At 51.6% G+C, this 15,978-nt stretch overlaps 1 protein-coding gene across 5 annotated transcripts in view; it reads left to right on the top strand.

Moving 5' to 3' along the window:
* The first annotated feature begins 2,415 nt into the window (after nt 1-2,415).
* CAPN15 (calpain 15) overlaps nt 2,416-15,978 on the top strand; it is a 59,325-nt gene continuing 45,762 nt past the window's right edge. Inside the window, exons 1-5 of one of the 5 annotated variants that reach the window (XM_075718159.1) lie at nt 2,416-2,446; nt 8,050-8,447; nt 8,539-8,734; nt 11,366-11,406; nt 11,968-12,020. The gene's annotated coding sequence lies outside the window, so the exon portion shown is untranslated. Of the gene's footprint in view, nt 2,447-4,848; nt 4,887-8,049; nt 8,448-8,538; nt 8,735-11,365; nt 11,407-11,967; nt 12,021-15,978 lie in introns of those variants that run through there. The other 4 variants (XM_075718160.1, XM_075718163.1, XM_075718162.1 and 1 more) reach the window with 4 other exon arrangements.

Consider the following 15,978-nt stretch of genomic DNA (forward strand, 5'->3'; position numbering starts at 1 on the left):
TTGAAATCACTTTGGAACTGGGCAAAGTTAGTTTTATGTTTATTCTCCAAATACAGAGGGTCAAACTGATAATGTAAGTTCAGCCAGGAACTCCCGTCACACCAGAAAAGCTGGATGTCAGCAGCTGGTTTTTTTGTGCCGAGTAGATATGGTGTTGAAACCCACACCAAGTATGCAGTGACTCCACCACTCCTCTCTTCACTCAGTATTATGCAGTCATACTTCTCATGTCTCAATAATCATGCATAACAAAAGGGACTTAATTCAATTGCCCACACATAAGCATGCAGAGATATTTTAGGTGCTTTGAGAATCCTTGTCTCCAACTGCTACTCAATAAGGTTGAAGGTATGAAGGGTGCAGGCACTGAATGGTGTCCAAATGTGTCACTGTAAGCTAAGCACCCAAGCTCCCGTTACAGCTAACGCTCAATAGTTTAGATGGTGAGAGATCTTACTCAAAATAGCCACCATGGTGTAGCCAGTGGTTTCTTTCTAAGCCCAACTTCACCCTTTCCTCAGGGGATCCTGACAGATTTTGCCCTACAATGGGCAGGGGAGCCCTACCGGCCATTTTGGGATGCTGACCCTGCACGTACATGCAGGGCCGTGTGCTGGGATGCCTGCCTGTGAGTGAGGGCAGTGGGGAACTGCTCTTCCCCAGTTCACCTCTGAAGAACAAAGGGAGGGCTGCTTCTGCAGCCTTTAGAAAAGATGTATCTACAAATAAATGCATTGATATGACTAGCAGTTGCATCTTACAGAGAGATGAACAGAAGCAAAAGCTATCCACTTGGCTTTTGGTCCCTGCATCGTCTTTACAGAAGACTGACAGGCCTCCCAAACGTGTCGCTGTCACAACTCCCCTCAACTGCCAGCACAGAAAGCTTTGGGTCCCCTTTGCGGGGGTCCAGCAGCCTGAAGAAAACATTCCCCTAATAAGCAGCTGTCCTTTTTCATTTAGCAACCATTAATCCCCCTTCCAAGTGCGGTAGCATGAATGACGCTGCTTTTTCTGGAACAACAAGCATTTATTTCACATCTGCGTGTGCCGGACCAGCTTGGCATCTGGGATTCCCCTCCCCATTTTCACTTGTGACTCTGGGAGGGGAGCAACCCTGCACCCCGCCCTCAGCAGGTGCTGCACAAACTGCTCCCACTTCTCATCTCAGTGGGGCAGGAGGGTTTGAAGGTGCTTCTTAACCAGGTGCACCTGGCAGGGGGCCAGGGTTGGGATGTCCGTGAACTCAAAGTGGGGGGATTTAGATCTGAAGCCGGATGGAAGAGCTGGCCCGACCTGTACCTACCTGGCAGCGCAGCAGCACCTCAAGCACTGCCATCGCAGCACCTGAGGGCTGCAGTTCACAGGGGAGAGCTTTTGGGAGGGCCACCAAGGCTCCCACCGCTGTGCATCCAGGTTCTCCACCTCCCCGCCAGCACGGCTCCTTGCGATCCAAAGCTGAAGCATGGCTGCACATCGCCTGGAGGGCTGAGGTGACTCGGTGCCAGTTTCAGGTGCTGCCAGGTCATTAAGAGTTGTAATTAGCCAGGGTTCAGCGGCTCCTTCCAAGGCGGCTGGGCTGACTGTGCAGTGGGAAGGCTGGGAAGCCTGGCTTTGCTCAGCCCCGGGCTTCTGATCTCTGCACCAGGAACGCCTGAGCCCTAATCCTCCAACTCCTAATGCTGGTGTCTTCCCTGAGGAGCAGATGGGGACCGCTCACCCCGCAGCGTTGGGACAGGCTCAGGGGCTCACGCAGCCTCAGAAGAAACGGTGTTCTCCGTTTGAGAGTTCAGGACCGTGCACCCTGCCTTCCGTACTCAGGGCCCCCAGCGACTGGAGACCCAGGGGCCCGCAGGCCTCGGGCCGGGCCTGGCCTCGACGAACGCCGCCGGAGCCTCTGGGGGAAGCACCGCCTTTGGTACCGACCCCCCCGCCAGGGGCGGCGCTCTCCCCCAGCGGCCCGGCGGCCGCAAAGCACCCCGGGAGTTGTAGTCCTCACCCTCAATGCAGGGCCCCCGCTACCGGCCGCGCCTCGCCGCCTCCCTCCCCCGCTCCCGCCGGCCCCTCGCTCGCCGCGGGATCCCGCCGGCCGCGTCCCGGCCCCGACCCACCGCTCCCGGCGCGCCCCGCTCGGCCACCGCCTTCCGCTTCCTCCGCGCGGCGCCCTTCGGGGTTTGTAGTCCCCCCGCGCTATTCACGACGGCCTCTGCGCTGTTTCCGCGCCGTAGCGCCCGGAGGCCGGGATGGGGCGCTACGCCACGGCGGCGGCGTAAGGGCGGGCTCGGGGACTCCGGGGCAGGCCCGGCCGGCGGCGGAGCGGGAGGAAGGCGCCGGCGGAGCAGCCGGGCGCCGCGGCGGGCGGGGGGGCTGGAAGTTGCTCTGCCCGGGGGAAAGTGCGGGGCCCGGGGGGGGACGCGAGCAGCAGCGCGGCCGCCTCCATCCCCAGGTAAGGGTCGGCGGGGGCCTCGGGGAGTGCGGGGGAGGCGGGGACGGGCCGCCCGGGGCCTCCCGCCGCAGCCCCGCGGGCCGCGGCTCCCACCCACGCCGCCGGGTTGGCGCTTTCCCGGCCGGAGCCTCTGGCTGGGCCCCGGCCTCCCCCGGCCGCCCCGCACCACCTGTTGCCGGTGGGCCCGAGCCCGGGGGGGCGGCGGGAGCCGGGCCTGGAGGCCGGGGAGGGGGGGCCGGTGTCGGGGTCCCACTGCTGAGGCGAGCCGGGAATCCCGCCTCGGGGGTCCTGCGGCTGTTGGGGTGCCTTATGCGGGGTTTGTGAGGTGACCTGAGGGTTGCGGCTGCCCTCCTCGTACCTCAGCCCGGCCGCACGCCCCGACGGGCTTTTGACGAGCTTGGGAGTCATGCAGCAGCCATGGGGAGACCGGGGAGGCTTCGTGAATCCCTGCACTGCAATGCCTTACCTGCCTGCACCGAGCCCTTGCAGTGCACTCCTGTCTCAGTATGGGGAGATCGAACCTCCCAGTCCTCCTCTCAGGCAGGTAAGCCTTGCTTATGGCAGTTAATGGGCACAGTACAGCTGAGTGCCAGCTCCGGGGCTGGACCACAGCAGAGCCCGTGAGAGAATCAGGGATGCCTGTACTTCAGGTCTGCACTCTAACCTCCAGGTTAGAAACTCATCTGCTGGGGGCTAAGCAGGGTTTGGTGCAGAGTTTCTAAAGCATTTGTGAGTTTGCCCTTTAGAATCGGTTGGCTGGCTCTTATGCTTGGGTCTTTGAAGGATCCTAAGGCTGCTTGGGCCCCAATGCCTCATCAAGACCCCTGGATTTTACTGCACGTCAGCTCAGCTGCAGTTATGAGCACGTCGGCCTCCGGATCCTGGATGCAGAAGTCAGTCACAGTGGATGGAAAAGGCGCTGTACGCTGGCTAGCCTCTCCATTTTCTGAGCAGCTCTTCTGTCCTCTCCCCTCCCTGTGCCTGCTTCTGCCTTCTTCTCGCTTTCCTCCCAAACATCAAGAAAGAAATGTTTCAGGATGGTTGTCCGGTGAACTATTGAGGGAGATGTGCATGTTGTGTTTGAAATGTCACATTGTTTCCTCCAACCGTTTTTTCAGATTGAAACCTCAGCTGGCACTCAGCGATCTGTAGGCCTTCAGGCCCAGGATGCGGATGGGTGGTTTTTCATGGTCAGACAGAAGGTTGTCTGAGAAGTGCTTACTGTACTTGGCCTGGGGCATTCGTGCATGGACGGTGGTGCGCTGCTGCGGGTTGGTCAGGAGGTACTGGAGACCAGAGTATTGGTTTAGAGAGAGACGAGGTGGAGATGAGTGGTGCGGATCACAACCGCTGGCTGATGGAGATAGGCTGCAGATCCCATACTGTAGCCCTTGTCGATCTTGCCTTACTTTGCACATTGTCGCCTGGGACTTGTACGGACTTATTCTTCAGGGGCTGTATTCTGTGCAAGCTGCCACCTTTCCTAAACTGGAGCAGACCTGTGGTGGGAGGGCGGCCAAGTGGCAGACCAACCTTCTGTGGTGCTGCGAGTCTGCTGGTGGTTTTTGCGTGGCCATTTCTTGAGACCTGCTGCCAAACAGACTAGCTTGTGTCTCTGAGTGAACCAGAGCAGGGCTGAGCTGTGCCTGAGAAACAAGCTGCGGTAGCATAACATGTGTCAGAGAGGCATGATTCAAATCACCAAGGTTTTATGTACGTGGGGATATTAACCAGTTTAAAGTTGCATCAGCTTCTGGTTTTGTCTAAGGCTTTAACAGTTGAAGGCAGAAGGCAAGACCCAGCATTGCTCCCTTCCCCGGGTGGGGTTGGAGGGCTGGAGAGGCCTTTGAAGGTTTGATGTGACTTGCTGTGTTTGCTGAGCCATATTACTTTGGCAGGAAAGAAAGCAGCCTCCTTGAGCCTGATGACTTGGTACATTAGGGAACCCGAGGTGTAGGCCAGGCATAATGTCTTTTGAATTGGAACAAATATTGGAAAAAAAACCCCAAAACTGCTAAAGTTGCACATAAAAAAGGTCGGGCGTCCTGCCCAGACTTGGAGCTGTCTTGTAGTAGTGGAAAGGCTGGGTGACCCTGTGGAGGAGCCTGGATGCCCTACTGATTACCCCGCTGTTCTCCTGGGCTGTCCGCAGGGCACCCTTTATCTTTGCTTTGGGCACCCTTTATCTTTTCTCTGAATGCTGCTGGCTTTGCAGAGGGAAATGTCCTGGACCCTGGTGTTGCCTCCGCCAGCTGAACACGATTGGCTTTATCTTGTGGAAAATACAGTGCTTTCATCCATCCCAGAGGTTTTGTAGGAGCTTGCCAAGTTTGCAACGGTTGCATGTGAGACCTAGAGAGAGACCCAGACAGTTCCCAGGCTGGGGTGTGTGGACGCGACTGTGCTGACCTCCACTGGCAGGGACATCATCTGCTCTCAGGTGAGATGCAAGTGGGAGAAATGCCTTTTTCCTCCCATCTTCCCGCTTCATCTGAAGCCAGGCTTTTATTCATTTCTGGGTTCATTCTGACCCTTTCTGTGAGCAGAGGGGTCTGGGAAGGAACGGATCCTGTGGCATTTCTCCAGTGAGGGTCCTTATGAAGCAGGGGGAGGCTGGAGTGAAGGGCTGTGGCTGCCTGTGGTCAGACCCGGGGGGCAGGGAGAGAGGAGGCTGATTTGGAAAGCGTGTGTCAGTGCCCAGTGTCCTGCCAAGATGGCTCTCTCCTAGCATGCAGTGCTGGGAGGAAACTTGTGAACAGACGATTTGATGCAACTTGGGGCTCTGAGAAAGGTCATATACAGTGCAGCTTTGGGAAAGCTGCTTATGCGGGTGGGACAGGTGAGTCAGTGGCTTCCTCCTCATTTTCCGTCATAATCTCACTCTTCAGAGCGAGACGTGCTGTCTGCCTGCTCCCCAGAAGCCTCCTGAATCTGCCTGCGTTTGCCTCAACCTTGCTGGTTGCTGTTGGACCCTGCCTGAGTATGAAGACCTTTCCAGGCCACCGTCACCATGCCGGGCAGGGAGGAGCAGGCTACTACCGAATTTCTGTTGCACTCTCGTTGCTATTTCCAGTGTTGACGCTTGCCTTCTATTTAGCAATGGCAGCTGAGGAAGCCAAGGGAGGCAGAAGGGCTGTTGCCTGCGCACAAGAAACATTTAACTCTTGCCTTCATAGCTCCCTTCCCTCTGCATTGGCAGCTCTCAGGTTGGCTGATAGGAAATGCCGGTGATGTTCCCAAAATTTGCTCGTGTTTGGTCACTTAAAAGATGAGGAGAGTTTTTGTGTGCCCTTTCCTCTTGCTTTGGAAAAAAATGCTGCTGCCCTGGTGCCTGTGCAGAAGGGAGAAGGGGTAGCCCTGGAAAGGAAATAAGATCCAAAGAAATGTGTCACCAGCAGAAGAGCAATTGTTTTCCTGCATTTATGTTGCAGAGCATCATCCTGTTCAGGCAGCTGATGTTTGACAGCCAAGATAATACATTTATATTGATGTAATTAGCGGGACGTGGAGTTTGCTGAATGGCTTGGGGGCAGCATGCTTTTCAGTCTAACTCCGGCAAATAGATCAGGGAGGATTGGAAAGCTGCCGTGGGTTGCTAGAATTGGCCCTTTGGGTTTCTGGAGGTTGAGTACATAACTGCTGATATTTCCTATTGTGCTGTACTCTGCCTAGTTGAAAAGAAAATAACTTGAGGGAACACGGGGCTATTTTTGCCAGCTTGAGATGATCAAGTTTGATTTCTGAAAACTGAAGCTGAGTCTTTAGGCTTGCCCATTTAAAACAGTATTGGAACCATATCTCTGTTCCTTTACAAATGCATGCCTCTGCACTTTGCCAATAGGGTAAACTCTAATGTGTGTTCATAAAAAAAGAAATAGCTTTTCTGTTTCTGCAATGCAGCCCCTTTTGTAGCAAGCCAGGGCACTAACTAAATGCTGTGGGCCTGAACAGCGTCAGCATTAGAGGAGGGTGGCGATTGCACTGTGCCAGAGAGGCCAAGCTGGCATCTTGCCCCAGTCCTGGGATTAGCAGCCCTTACCAAAGCCGCAGGGTTATCTATACACATTCACTTTGGTAAAATAGAGACCGAGACCTTACAAAAAGCTGTTGTCCCCGTCTGGTGATATCGCCCAGCTGCATTTCTAACGTGGCACTTCCTGTGGCACTGAAGTTTTCCCCTTTGGCATCTTGTTCCCAGTGCCAGCCCAGATGATTTTGGCTTACTGAGGATATCACAGGCAGCTTCCCAACTTGTGTTGTGTTGTGTTCTTCTGACAGCAGAAGGTCCTTCTGCTCCTGTAACAAAAAGGTTTGCAGAGAAGCTAACTCTCAGACAGCTTTGCCAGGTAACAAGATAACTCCCCCATATTTGTGCTGGTCCATGGAAGTGGGAATATGGCGTGAAGGTCTTTGTGTGCTGGGTTGTATTCTCCCTGCTGTGGCAGCTCTGCTCTCCAGAGAGGCCGGAGCACTGATGTGGTCAAGGTCTTCTCTCCAGCTTGTCTGTATCGGTCACCTGCCTGCAAGACTCAGGCCAGCAGGCAGAGCTCAGGCAGTCCTTGGAATTTCAGCACAGCCAAAAGGTTTTATTTTAAGCTGCTGGGTGTTAAGCAGTTTCTCTTCCTACCCCATGCGTATGTGAACACGTTTCCTGCAAGAAAAATGACACGGTGTCATGTAGACTGATGTAGGCATTTGCGGGGTACTCCGTCCTCTGGTGTTTGTCTCACTCTCTCTTTAGCTCTCATAGGTCTTAAGCCTTTCCAGTGAGCAGGAGCAGCTTGACTGCCTGAGTGCCTCACAGATGGTGTAGGCCAGGAGTTCCCTGTGTAGCCAGTGCTGTACAGACCCTTGTGTTTAAAAGGATCAGGATGGTCCTTTTGAACCTTAATCACTCCATTATTTACTTTTGACTGGTTCCTGAGTGGTGTCTCTTGCCCTCTCCATAACATTCTCCATTTGCTGGTTTGACTTCATTAGCAGCACGTGTCCAGGTGTTCACCACAGGTTGTCTTTCCCCCACTGCCTGGAAATCTCGGTGGTGCGGAGCGCTGGAAGAGAAAAGCTCTTTGTGAATTCACCACAACCTACCCCAGGGGCATCATGCTGCATGCAATGGTGTGGCTGTGGGGAGAGTGGGGGTGGGGGCAGAACCCAGTCTGTTACTCTTGCGTGCTTCTGCCCTGCTCCCAAAGAGGCTCAGTGATCACATTGTTCTGGCTGAATCCTTATTTGTTTTTTTGTGCCCTCCCCAATCTGAAATACAGAAAGTAAGAGTGTGCTGGTGAGCCAGACAGTTATGGACAAGGGTTCTTGTTGCCTCCATCTGATAAAAGCCTGTCCCAAAGGAGACAGCACTTTGACAAAGTATGAATTTCATTAAAATAGGTTGTTTCGAGAGCAGAGAATATGAAGGGGAAATATCTTGGGGGAGGGAGGTTTGCCGAGGCAAGTATTCAAACATCATGCCTTCTGGGGGTGGGATGGGCACATCTGACATAATCAGAGGAATTTGTACTTTTGAATTTCCAGTCGATGTAACTGCTAACGATGTCCTGGCCATGCAGAGTAATTAACATCTGTTTCTGTATTTGAACATTCAGGCGGTGTGCCCCTCCAGACATCCCTGCGTTCACATCCAGACCCCTTGGGAGATCCTGCCCTGTTGCTAATTGTCGAGAGCTGTCCAGAATCCTTATCGTTACGATCCTGCTGTGCTCATGAGGTGTTGCGTTACCTGGTACGACGACAGCTCTCACCAGAATGCTAAGCAGCAGCCGCCGTCAGAAAGAGTAAGGCCAGTGGTGGGAACAGAACTATAAAGTCACCGCCATAGGTTCTGAAACAAGTGAAGAATCTGAGTCGACCCAAAAGCAGACTGGTTCCCATCTCCAGGCGGGACCGAGCTCCAGCCCATCGCCAGCTGGATGCCGTGGGAAGCACAGAGCCTTCTGAGAGCTGTAGTTCAAGTGGATGCTGATTGAGTGACCTAAAATGCGAGGTTGGTTGCATGTGCTGGTGCGGTGCTGATCAGCCTGGAGTCTCAGCAGCCATTTATTCTTACATGCCTTTCTTTCCTCTCTGTTCACCAGCTTGGTGCAGCAGCCACTCCTTCTAGCAGGCTTGGTGTGCTACCGGTGGCTCTGTGCAGAGACCACCTAGCATGCTCCTCCACCTGGGCCACTCAGCTGGTGCCAACAGCAGTCGTTCGGTTCCAGGGACTCCAGGCTGACTTCACACCAACCCCAGTTGGTCTGCATTGGACCTGCAGAGCAGAAACTGTGTTGGGTGAGAGGCTTTTCTGACTGCAGTTGGCTCTGTGCTGGGCTGGGAGGGGCTGAAAAGAAAAAGACCTTTTCTCCTCTGGTTTGTAAGCACGGTTACCCTGCTTCTTGCTTCTTCCCACGCCTCTCGTTCTTGTCTTTCTTCCTTGTTTTGATTCCTTCTTCCTCCTTCCCTCTCCTTGCTGTCTGTGTGAAGGCCACATGCTCTTATGGGTGGGGATACTGGCATCCCCTGGTTTTGTCATGGTGAAGAAGAAACTATAAGAGTAGAAGAGAAAATGTGGGGTCTTCCAGGACCTTACAATCTTGAGCCGTGGAAACTGCATGAGTATCCCAGGGTGTGTTTGAGGCAGTGCAAGGGCAGGGAAATAAATTAATCTAAGAAACTCTGCATTGCTTTGCCTGCAATAACCACAGTGCTGTGGCAGTTCCCAGCCCAGGACTGGGACAGAGAGATGATTGTGTTGTACCTTATGTGGCTGGGCTGCTTTCAGCCTGGCGATTCAGAGCCTGCTCTGCAGAGACAGGACAACGTGGCGGGAAGCTTGTACCTTCAGGATATGCTTGCGCTGTCCACTGCAGGAGAGCATCTAATGGTGTTGTCCTTGTTTTTGAGCAAGCAAAATTGATATGGCCTTACCCAGGCCAGGGCTTTGGATTAATTGAGTGGGTGCTAGTGTGCTGTGTGTGGGCAATCTGGTCTGCCTGGATGCTTATGGGCTAGATGGAGTCTCTGTGTGACTTTGGTGTCCAGCCTCAGTAGAAGGTCTGCAGGAATCTCTTACGGTTTGGGGTCAGTGAAGCCAGGCCATAAGCACTCTGGTCTTTGAGTGGTGACTGTCACCAGGCAGGTGTCGGCTGAGATCTGCGCCATGGCTAGTTCTCAACTGTGGGAGGGATGAAGTAATGTTCCTGCTCTTGGATCAGTTTTGATGCAGCCTTGGAGTGTCTGGTGAATGCTACTGCAGGTGTGCAAAGCCCTTGTTCCCATTGCCTGACCTTGCCATGCGAGGCGCTTTAGCAAGCAGAGCCTGGTGGAAGGAAGGCTGGGGGACTGTAGCACCACATGGGGCTAAGGCAGCTGGATATGTCTTGCAAGGCATTTGAGAGTGGCTCCTGTAACATGATCTCTTCTCCATTAGCCTGTTTCATTTAACATGGGTTCAGGATACAGCCAGCTGGTCTTGGTTAAGAGGCCAGCTCCATCACTGTGCTGGGAGGTGTGTTGGATGGCCCGTTAGGGCTGCCTTTGCTGTAGCAAAGGCAGCTTCTTACTCAAAGCATCTGCATTATGTTTCAGCCCTCTCATCTTAGAGCACAGCATTTTCCTCGTGCGGCCGTTATATTTGTTCAAATAACTGCTCTCATGGGCAAATATTGCTTAAGGCGTTGTGTAATTGAACACATCCTACAGTTTCAGCTGTATTAGTGTAGCTGAAGAGGAGCCGCTTGTCACAGAGACAGTAAGCCAGTATAGCTACTCCGGTGAGGAAATGGGAGTATCGTAGTGGTGTCAGGCACTGTTATATCTCTGTCACTTCAGTTGTACCAGCTGTTATTCCAGTCATAAAATTTCAATTACAATATCATCTCCTAACAGAAATAATGGCATGGCTATGACATCGGTATGCAGAAGGATTCACGTGTTTTTCGGATGGCCCAGGACAGAGTAGAGGTGTAATCTGGAGGTGGAGAGGGGTGAGCAGTAATGTGGTGCTTCTCCGTTAGGTTATTGCACTGAGCTGTGCTAGAAGAGGAACTATCTTTTTGCCCCCTCTGGGTTTTACTCTCCCTGTTCCACCTCCCCTGTGCTCTCTTGGTTCCCTGTGCTCGTGGGGAAGGTGGCAGCCTCTTGCGTGGTTCTCAGCCATTCTTATGCTTTTATCTCCTGGTTGTTTGTGATGGAAATGCCAAATGCCACTGTTGTCTCTCAGGCTTATCCTACCTTTGCACTTGCCTGAGGCACAGCCAGAGATCTGGTGGTTTAAATCTAGTCCAGTTGGTTGGAAATTGGGATGTGGTGACTGATTAAAGCCAGGAAGGGCCAAATTGCATAAAAATGGCAGAAGGAGACAGCCAGGTATTGCTGCCCTTGTGTGAAAAGTCTATGTGGCTCCCGACAGGGCACTGCAGTGAAAACTGGGAGCTGTCTCTAGCAAGGGATGCAGCTGGATTTGGCTTGGACAAATTACGTATTTACTGTCTGTCTAATCTCTGTTAGAATTAAAGCTGTGACTGGAGTGCCTGGGGACAGTGTGCTTAGGGGTCATCTTCTCCACCCTCTGTCTCTGAGACTTCGCTTTCCAAGTCTGTGCCCTGGGTTTTCACTGGCTGTGAGACTCTGCTTCTTGCTGCAGCTCTCTTCCCCTCCCTTCTGCAGTGGCCAGCTCTTCATCTGCTTATCTGTCAGCTTAGCATGATCTGAAGGTACAATCCCTGATGTCCTTTTGGGTATGACCTCGTGCTTGTGCTATGCCTGGGCACCTATGGCCCTCTACAAATTCAGCTTGCTGAGTGATTGGGAGGAACTTCATGGGTCATCAAGTCCAGTTCCCTACTGCTGAAAACATCTTGTGCAGGTCATGAACTTGTCCAGGAACTAATTGTTGCAACTAACTGTGCTTTTTTTCCCCAGTGCTTCTGGAGCAGCTGGTCCAGAGATCTGCTCTTTGAAAGGTTAGAAACCCTCCTCTGACTTCCAGTATCCAGTTTTCCGGGGCTGGTTTATTGTTCGTGTGCCATTGCAGAGTGTCATCTTGCAGATGAGAGATGACTTGCAAGTTTTTTTCCTTCCCTGGTTCACTGTAACCTTTATGTCCTGCACCAGTCATGACTCTCAATGCAGATTTGTCCTGAGAAATGTGTTGAAAGCTACTTTGTTTTTCCATTGCTTCTTTTTGGGAGGTTGGTTTTGCTGGGCCCGTTTATTTCCGTGTTGTGCTTTTGAGTGTTTTTAAGTGCAGGTGGAGTTCTGAGCTGCAGTTTGTGAATGTTAGCGAATACAGAAGAGCACTTTTTGCGCTACTGTCACTTCTGTCGTCTTTTTTAATGTTTGTCCTTGCTACTTTTGCCGTCTTGCCCCTTCAGGAGGGAGAGATGATGTCAGAAACAGTCGAATCAAGGTGAACCTGATAAAGCAATGTATTGAAGAGCCCGTGCCTGGCTCTTACTCGTGGCTCTTATTCATGTTTATCCCTAGCTGTGAATGTGCAATAACAACAGTTCTGTTCTGCACAGGCTGGCACAGCCTCAGACAGGAAGATCTGCTGTTTACCAATCAACACTCTGCTGTAAGTGAGAAAGGGGAAAAAAAATGTTTTATTGCTGCTGGGTAACCCAGAGTGTAGTAAAACCTTTCTGGAAAAAAGAGGAAACTAAGAGCACATGTGTTACTCAAGATGCATTTTTCCTGGCAAGAGTCCCATGTGTGTGTTCTTCCTGCAAAGCATCCCTGCTTATGCTGCTTCCCATTAAATCTATAGCATATTGGTAGCAGGCAAGTAAAAGCTTTCTGTTTTTATAATGCAACTGGTCTCAGCAGGCAGTCTGTCGAGGTGATTTTTCAGCCTGGCATGTTTTGTAGCTGGGGCAGTCTGTGGGCTGAGGTAGGATAACAGAACTCTGCTACAAGGATTATAAATACAGGGAGGAGAAGATCTGGAAATCAGATCTGCTGGTAAAGTTTCCCAAGATTGGATGCTGTGGCTTGTCTTGTTTTGTTTCTTCCCCTTGTCTGTCTTTCTGTGGCATTACCACGATGTTGCTAATGAGACAAACCGTGCCAGCCCGCACACGCTTTTGTTAACACTGCACTCAAAAGCCAGCCACAATTGGCTAGTAAACTGGAGGATACAAATGGCTCCTTGCACTTCATTGAAGTGCAATGTTAATTGACTTAATAGAGCACTAGGGTTTTAGAGATTTGGGGTTTTTTTGTTGTTTGTTTTGTTTTTTTTTTTTAATGTGTGTACATTCAGACCCCACTTCAGCAATGCCTTTGCCATTTTCGTGCTTATTCAGAAAAGGATCTTCCTGCTCTTCAGCTGTCAATGGAGATAGGTTTTGAAGTTAACCCTTATTTTGAAGAAACCTTCCTGTCCACTGCTTCTCCCTCTTTTTTTTCTCCCTGTAGCTTAATTAAGATGTTGATTGCCCTTTCAAATCTGTATAATCCCCTCTCTCAAAGTGACATTGATAAATTTCCAATAGCTCGCTGGATAATCTATCACTGGTTTACAGTGTCCTGTGCAAGGAAGAAGAGGAAACTTTTTTCAGGCTTGGACGCTAGTTGCTTTGTGCCTAAGCTGGCTCTACAATAAATCTACTTTTCCTATCAATCTTTTGCTTCAGGCTTTGGACACCTCTTCCTCTGCCTGCCTACTTATGAAGAGTCAGTGCTGGGCATTAAATGCAGCTCAGCCCAACTCAGCTGCTGTGTATGAGTTTCTTCTGTGTTAAAGTTGGGCCAGAACAAGTTTCAAGGCAGTTGAAAGAAGGTAAAGATCCTCAAGCTTGCCTTTGCATGTTAATGTCCGTGGCCAGAAAGATGTGCTGCTGTTCTGGACTTTGCTAAAGCGTAGCATGAAGCGTGAGGTCCTGTTCTGCGCTGGTCTAGGACTCCAGGTTAAATTATCTTGTTACCTCATTAATAGTCCACCTGGAAATCTGTTTCCAGGCAGCTAATTTCATCTAATGATATCTCTGCAAGTAATGCACCAATCTTATTTCTCACCATGATTTGGAAAATAGCTCATTTGCAGCTTCCAGTCCCATAGATTTTCTCTAAGGCAAGAACATTTGACTTGCCTCTCTTCTCTCAGCTCTGCTGCCCCATAACAACATTTGGCTAAGTTTTACCCTTCTCTCCATTTTCCTCCCATTTGCGGTGCTTGTGCACTGCCTGTCATCCTAGTGCCTTGTGACTCTGAAAACTTCTTGGCCCTGGGAGGTAGGGCAGTGCTTTCTGAGTCACAGGACTATGCCCCGAGTCACACAGGAAGCTCTGTCGTAGAGCATGAAGGCTGAAAAAGCCTCCCACGTCCCAGCTGAGTGTGCCAACCACTGGCCTGTCCTTCCTGTTACACCTATGCCTCAGTCTGTCCTTGGAGGTACCTTCTCACCCCTCCCTGCCAGAAGCTTTGCAAGGAACTGCAACTTGCTGATGCCTTAATTTCCTGTCAAGACTGCAGCACTCAGGCTGCCTTGTAGTGCTGGCTTGGCAGGTGAGGACAGGAAGAAAGAGCAGCAAAACTTTGTTTCTTGTCACCAAGACACCAGGTTTGTGCAACATACCTGCTCAGCAGGAGCATTCCCGTTTGCTTGGCTGCTTTGCAGTAGGGGTCCCACAGGTGATCACGGGATCTCCTGCTACACTTGAGCCGTAGAGCTCTCATTGGGTTGGTGTTTAATATCTTGGATTTCAATCTGTCCTGCATCTGTCTGAGGTGGATGTCTTGTTGCTCTTTCCTCCCTGCCTTTTGGAAAAAGAGAGATTGTTCTCCCTTCCTCCCCTGCAGTTACTTCTTTTATCAGGGTCTTCTCAGCATGGTGAATACAAGTCATGCTCTGCTTGGTGCCAGTATGTGGCTTTGCATGTCCTCAGGTTCTGCCACCCTGCCCTGCAGAGCAGGGAGCCCAGCTGTGTGTCATTTGCTGTGCACACAAATGCTTGAGCTTTTTTTTCCTTGCTTGGTTGGCATAATAACACGATCAGGCCTCAACTCTGCATCCTTCTTTAGTTATCCTGTGCCAGACCTTCTCTGTGACTTAATAACCTTCTTATGCTGACATATCTCAAGCTGTGTACCTTACCCATCCCTGCACACTGTTCCCTGCTTACCCTGGAGCCCTATGAGCATGTGTCTCCTTCGGTGGTAGGTGGGGAGGTCTCCTCCTCTGTCTGGTGGCAAGATTGGTAGAGGGTCAAAGGTCTGCCCTGTCTTCATGATGTATGAAGTGGTCTCCTCCAGTCTGATGCACCAAGCCAACCACAGCTACTCCAGCTGCACTCATCTGCCCTTGAACTACTTTGTGTTTAGGATGTGTGATTTATGTCCTGCAGTCTCCAGAGAGGAGGCTGCCTCCTGCCAGGGCTGTGTGTGGGGACTGGACATTCAGAGCTCTTCAGGAACCCTTATTTCTCCATGCAAGCCACAGGTTGCATGTGAGTGGGAGCAGAGAGCTCCTCCTTTGCTGTTAAGGGTGGTACCAGGTCCCAGCATGTCTTAGTAAGCCCCCAGGCAGGGGAGTTCACACAGCAGAGGGAAGAGAAGGGCTGGTACTTGCAGCTTCAATACTAGAATTAATCCCTCTGCTATGTGGCTTCCTCTGGGCACAGCTTTGAAGGATGTTTTTCCTACAGGTACATGGTGTGCCTTCTCCTGGGCCAGCGGCTGGCCCTGCACCTCAGACAAGAGCTGTCTGATGTGTGGGGTGGCTGTGTTTTCATTTGTGAATCTTCCCTGGAGCAAGGGAGTAGCTCAGAGGTGACTTTATTTATAGACTGGAGAAGTGGAGGAATTAATGAAGTGACAAAGTCTTGTCCCAGAGTCTGGGAGGCTGAGAACCAAGAGAGGTTGGAAAACTCTGGCAGGAGCTGAGCTGGCTTGTGCTGCATGTACAAATAAATTAATAAGAAAAGGAGTGTGGGGGATATTCCATCACAAGGAGGGGGCTTCTGCATATGGGACCAACTGGGGTCAGTCCGCCTCACTGGTTTCCTCAGTGGGCTGGAGCAGCTCCAGGGACCTCTGTCTCTTCTTCCTGCTGTGTGCCAAAGGGAAGAGCTTGGGGCTGATCCTAGGAGGATCCTAAGAAAAGTTGATCCTGCAACTTCCAAGATACATTAAAACACGTGGGCTAGTTCCATTTTTTTTTTCTTTTTTTGCTCTCTTCAGAGCCAAAACCTACTTTGGAGCCAGAGGGAAGGAAAGGGGGGTGGGCAGACTCAGATCCCCACCCTTCCTGCCTGCTTCACTGTGGGTGGTGTGACAGAAGAGCTGGGGCCCAAAGGGTCAGCCCTGCTGACTGGTGTTGAGGAATAGGGTTTATCTGGAAGCATCCAGGCGACTGCTCTGCTGTCCCCGCAGCAGGAGGAACCTCCATGGGAAAGCTCTGCTGTCTTGAACTCGCTGTAAGTGCCTGCTACTCAGGGTACTGGTGGGGCGATTTGAAGAAGGGTCTGCATCAAATACAACAGATCAGGGTAAGCGGGTGCGAGTGGCTTGGGGGTGGAAAGATCAAATCTGG

The sequence above is a fragment of the Pelecanus crispus genome, chromosome 11, assembly GCF_030463565.1.
Source record: "Pelecanus crispus isolate bPelCri1 chromosome 11, bPelCri1.pri, whole genome shotgun sequence".
Lineage (NCBI taxonomy): Eukaryota > Metazoa > Chordata > Aves > Pelecaniformes > Pelecanidae > Pelecanus > Pelecanus crispus.